Here is a 6201-nt window from a genome sequence, read left to right as displayed (position 1 = left end):
CTATACTTGGCTCACATAAGAATAGTCATACTGGGTCAGACCAATGGTCCATCAAGCCCAGTAGTCCGTTCTCACGGTGGCCAATCCAGGTCACTAGTACCTGGCCAAAACCCAAGGAGTAGCAATATTCCAGCATCTCAAAGAATAGCAAGATTCTGGAACCCCAATGAGAGCAACATTCCGAAGCTGAGATTGTGATGTCATAATGCCTTAGAGACAACCTCATCAGTGATGTTACAATGGCTTGATTGTCCTATACTTGGCTTACATAAGAATAGCCATACTGGGTCAGACCAATGGTCCATCAAGCCCAGTAGCCCGTTCTCACGGTGGCCAATCCAAGTCACTAGTACCTGGCCAAAACCCAAGGAGTAGCAATATTCCAGCATCTCAAAGAATAGCAAGATTCCGGAACCCCAATGAGAGCAACATTCCGGAGCTGAGATTGTGATGTCATAATGTCTTAGAGCCAACCTCATCAGTGATGTTACAATGGCTTGATTGTCCTATACTTGGCTCACATAAGAATAGTCATACTGGGTCAGACCAATGGTCCATCAAGCCCAGTAGTCCGTTCTCACGGTGGCCAATCCAGGTCACTAGAACCTGGCCAAAACCCAAGGAGTAGCAATATTCCAGCATCTCAAAGAATAGCAAGATTCCGGAACCCCAATGAGAGCAACATTCCGAAGCTGAGATTGTGATGTCATAATGCCTTAGAGACAACCTCATCAGTGATGTTACAATGGCTTGATTGTCCTATACTTGGCTTACATAAGAATAGCCATACTGGGTCAGACCAATGGTCAATCAAGCCCAGTAGCCCGTTCTCACGGTGGCCAATCCAGGTCACTAATATCTGGCCAAAACCCAAGGAGTAGCAACATTCCATGCTACCGATACAGGGCAAGCAGTGGTTTCCCCCATGTCTTTCTCAATAACAGACTATGGACTTTTCCTCCAGGAACTTGTCCAAACCGTTCTTAAAACCAGCTACGCTATCCACTCTTACCACATCCTCTGGCAACGTGTTCCAGAGCTTAACTATTCTCTGAGTGGAAAAAAAATGTCCTCCTATTGTGTGCTTCATGGTTTAGGTAGACTGATTATGAAAGAAGAGATCTGGACATTGACAACAGCTGTACACAGTCATGTTTAAGTTTTGCATCTGTTTGTATGCAAATTGACAACCTCTGTTTATCCTACAGTCAATGACGGGCAAACAAGCTTCTATTTATTCTTGCAGGGCAAAACCACCAACTAAAGCCAGTGACTTCACCACATTCCTCGCTTCCTTAAATAAATACACTGGATACAGGATTTTCCAAATGTCCCTGCCTTAACTTGTGTGTATCTTTCCATTTAGCACTGGGTTACCATTGACCATTAATCAGTAATCAGAACTTTTTCCAGCATGGATCTCTGCAAATGAATTTGGTAAAGCAACTGGATTACCTGAGACCAAGTGCTGTCTTTTTCTAAAGAATATTTTTTTAACCTAAAATATCCACACACACATACCCCTTTTATTAATAATGCCGAGTCACCCATTTTAGTCCTATGGGCGACTTGGCATTTCAGTTCACATTGCTCAGCAGCGCGGCTTGATAAATGGGGAGGAAAAAGTTTTGAAGCAGCTGTTGATAAGATGCTGAGAGGCAGATATTGTGCTTACAGATTGTTTTCAATCTCTGCTTTGCATAGATAATAGAATTTGGGTTCATTACCAAACCTTTTTTTACCTATAATTAAAAAGCAACAAAATCATTTTCATTATAAACTGGATTTCTTGCGTATGAATCAATGATAAAACTGAATACTTTTTCATACATATGCGAGCATTAAGAAGAAAATTACATAGGAACATGGCAATTGCCATACTGGGACAGACCGAAGGTCCATCAAGCTTGATATCTTGTTTCCAACAGTGGCCAATTTTTCAAGCTGGGAAAAATCCCACCACTGTGCACAGGGAACAAAGGAAAAAGAAAAAAGAAAAAGAGACACAATTCACATTATGTAATGTAATGTAATTTATTTCTTATATACCGCTACATCCGTTAGGTTCTAAGCGGTTTGAAGAAAATATACATTAAGATTATAAATGAGAAGTAAGAAGGTACTTAAAAAATTCCCTTACTGTCCCGAAGGCTCACAATCTAACTAAAGTACCTGGAAATTAATAAAGAAGAGAAAATAAAGATGGTTGAAAAAAGAAAAATTCTATGTGAACTTATAGGATGGAAATTAAACTGACAGTGAAGAACTGTATGAAAAATACATATGGAATGCAGTTAGAGAGGGTAGGTTACAATCTATTGATGGTATTTGTTTAATTGGAAGGTGTTAAGGTGGGTAATTTGGGGGAAGGCTATCTGAAGGTAGGTGAATTTTCTGGAGGTAAAAAAGGAGGGGTTAAGATATTTGGATGAATTTTTTGAAAAGCAGGGTTTTGATTTCTTTTCTGAATGTTTTGAAGTTGTCTGATATTGTCATAAGATTGGAGATGGAATGGTTGATTTTTGCTGCTTGTGTTGCTAGAAGGTTGTCAAACATTTTCTTGCGTTGTGTGCCTTTGAGTGGGGGGAAGGCGAAAGGGTTCGAGGTTCTTCTGTGTCTTGAGGTGGAGATTTGGTTTAAGCGGTTGTTTAGATAGGAGGGGGAAGAGCCGTGTAATGCTTTGAATATCAGGCAGTGGAATTTGAATTGGATTCGTTATTATCTTCATTGATGTTATCCATTCAGGAAAACATGCTTCATCCAGCACAACGATCTTCCTGCTAGATCAAACTTCACACTGGAATGAAAAATTGCATTTTGAGACTTGGTGGAGTTTTTTTGCCTATGATACAGAATTAGAACGGCTAAAAAATTCATTGGGTTGTCGTCTACATATCACTATGAGTTGAGGCTTTTTCTCCACTTTATTTAAATGATTTTTCAGAGGGTACCCCCACCACTTGGCTAATAACATTTGTTTTTTGAGTTTTGAATTTAAACATCTCTATCATATCTCCCCTCCCACCTTTCTTCCAAAGTATACAGATTGAGATCTTTAAGTCTGTCCTCATACACCTTAAAGGAACATAAGAATTGCCACTGCTGGATCAGACTAGTGGTCCATCGTGCCCAGCAGACCGCTCATGCGGCGGCCCTTAGGTCAAAGACCAGCACCCTAACTGAGACTAGCCTTACCTGCGTACATTCTGGTTCAGCAGGAACTTGTCTAACTTTGTCTTGAATCCCTGGAGGGTATTTTCCCCTATACCAGCCTCCAGATATGATAAAGACCAATGGCCATTTTAGTAGCCTTTCTCTGGACCGACGTCATCCAGTCTATATCTTTTTTAAGGTGCCATCTCCAGAATTGTACATAATAATCTAAATGAGGTCTCACTAGTCAATATCTCCTTTTTCCTACTGGCCATACCTCTCCCTATGCTCCCTATGTACCTTCTAGCTTTTGCCGTCAACTTTTTGACCTGTTTGGCCACCTTAAGATCATCACTCACTATCACTCCCATATCCTGTGCCTCTTTCATGCACAAAAGTTCTTCATCCCCCTAAACTGTACCATTCCCTCGGGTTTTGCAGCCCAAATGCATGATCTTACATTTCTTAGCATTAAATCTTTAGCTGTCAAATTTCAGACCATTCTTCAAACTTTGCTAGGTCCTTCCTCATGTTATTCGCACAATCAGGGGTGTCCACTCTATTGCAGATTTTGGTATCATCCGCAAAGAGGCAAATCTTACCTGACAGCCCTTCAGCAATATTGATTACAAAAATGTGAAAAAGAACAGGTCCAAGAACCGAACCTTGAGGTACACCACTAGTAATATACCATTCCTTAGAGAGATCTCTATTGACCACTACCCTCTGTTGTCTTCCACTCAACCAGCTCCTGGCCCAGTCTGTCCATTTGGGGCCCATCCCGAGGGCACTTGGTTTATTTATTAGACGTCTGTGTGGAACACTGTCAAAAGCTTTGCTAAAATCTAAATACACCACATCTATCGCACTCCCTCTATCCAATTCTCTGATCATCCAGTCAAAGAAATTGATCAGATTTGTCTGACAAGACCTGCTTCTAGTGAATCCATGTTGGCTCGGGTCCTGTAATCCACTGGATTTCAGAAACTTCACTATTCTCTGTTTTAAAAGCGTTTCCATTCATTTACTTATCACAGAAGTCAGATTTACCGGCCAGTAGTTCCCTACCTCTTCCTTACTTCCATTTCAGCCCTTCTCCAGTCCTCCAGTGCTATTCCCAATTGTAGACAAGCACTGAAAAGGTCAGCCAGAGTTGCTGCCCAGAACTTCCCCAAGTTCCTTCAGTACTTTCAGATGTATACCATCTGATCCCATTGCTTTGTGCACCTTCAGTTTAGTTAGCTCCTCTGAAAATCGATCAGGGTCTACCACACCTCTATCTTCTGCGGACCTGCTCCCGGCGCTTCAGCTGTGAACACAGAACAGAAATATTTATTAAGCAAGTCAGCCTAATCTTTATCAACTCCTACATATTTCTCCCCTTCACCTTTGAGTCTCACAATGCCACTTTTGCACCTCTTCCTGTCACTCATATACCTAAAAAAATGTCTTGTCTTCCATTTGTATCTTTGCTTTCCTGACTACTCAGCCAGCCTCTCTTAACTTTTCCAGATATTTTTGTCTGCCTTCCTTTTTCTGCAGTCTTTTGTAGTTTATGAAAGCTAACCTCTTTTTCCTTACCTTTTCAGCTACTACTTTTGATAACCAAAAGCGGGACTTCTTTTTCTCTTACTTTCACTTACAAAATGGTTTGTTGCTCTTACAAGAGCTCCTTTCAGTTTTGCCTACTGCTGTCCGACTTTTTCCAGATGTTCTCATCCAAACAATTCCTTGACATAATCCCCTATCCGAACAATATATTTTTTTTTTTTTAAAGTCTAGGACCTTTACTTTTGAATGAGCCCTTTCTATACCTGTCTTAATATTAAACCATATCATGTGGCAATCACTGGATGCCAGATGATCACCCACTGTAAAATCAGAAACACTTTCCCCATTTGTAAGCACCAAGCCCTGAATGGCCTCATCCTGCATGGGTTCTATTACCGACTGTAGAGAATCCAGGATCTCCCTACTTCTAGAAAACCTCACTCTACAATGAATGAAATACCCAAAATCAGCAAATTGAAAATAATAGGACTGCCATGAAACAGTTTCAAAAATGAACTTACTAACAGCACTGAAATTAACTAACTGATAATCCGTACTAAAAGGGAGACTTAATACTTATGAAGTATCTAATAAGCACAAATCAGAACATCCAAATAACATAGATATGACGCTAATGCTTTTCTCGAATACACCTTATCCTACAGTGGAGGGGGGGGGGTCAAATGCAGATATTAGATGGGGTCAAGATGGGTGGTATAGAGTGGGTTCCCCTGCTAACTTTCCTGCCAAGTGACTGACTGCTGATTGGCTCAGGTGCGGACAGGATAATCAGCAGGGCAGCAGCCATTCCCCTCCCCCTCCAAGCTTAAAAATTCTCCAGTGGACCCCTGACCCCCATCCCCCAACTTTGAAAATGTCCTGGTAGTCCAGTTTAAACCAGTTTAAATGAAATGTTTCTAGCACTGCAGGCTTTGTACCTTACACCCTTGCACTCTCTTCCTCTCTTTCGGCTAGCCTACCTCCAGGCCTTATTTTATGGGATACTTAAGTGCATTTAGGGGGTGAAGTTATCAAAGTGGGCTACTATTGTCAGATTATTTTAGCTAAAATAACCCGTCTTAATGTTGATAACTCCTCCCCCCCCCCTTAAACCTCAGTTCTTCAAACTTCCTAAGCCAACCTGAGCAACCTGTGGGATACTTAAGTGCATTAATCCTGCCCTGCATATAAACCGTGTAATATTTCGTTTAAAATCAAGTCAAAGGATTATTATAAAAACAGCAAAGCAAGCATTTCTCAACTTCCAAACGACTTACAGATATGAAACCCTGTTCTTTCTCTAAAACGGTAAAGAGCTATATTTTCAAGCCAGTGCTAGGGTTTTTTTTTTCCGATCAGCCTGGATCGTGTCATTATTGCGGTGTGGCGCTGAGGGGTCATGTTGCCAAAAGCAGGGGATGAGATTCCTGTGTGCAAAGCCGAAGACAGAAGCTTTCAGCAGTTGACAGTAGGAAGCCCGCGGCTGTTGTCAGCGGC

Source organism: Geotrypetes seraphini, chromosome 18, assembly GCF_902459505.1.
Source record: "Geotrypetes seraphini chromosome 18, aGeoSer1.1, whole genome shotgun sequence".
NCBI classification, from domain to species: Eukaryota; Metazoa; Chordata; class Amphibia; order Gymnophiona; family Dermophiidae; genus Geotrypetes; species Geotrypetes seraphini.
The sequence above is the reverse complement of the archived record's forward strand: the minus strand, read 5'-3'. Positions refer to the sequence as shown.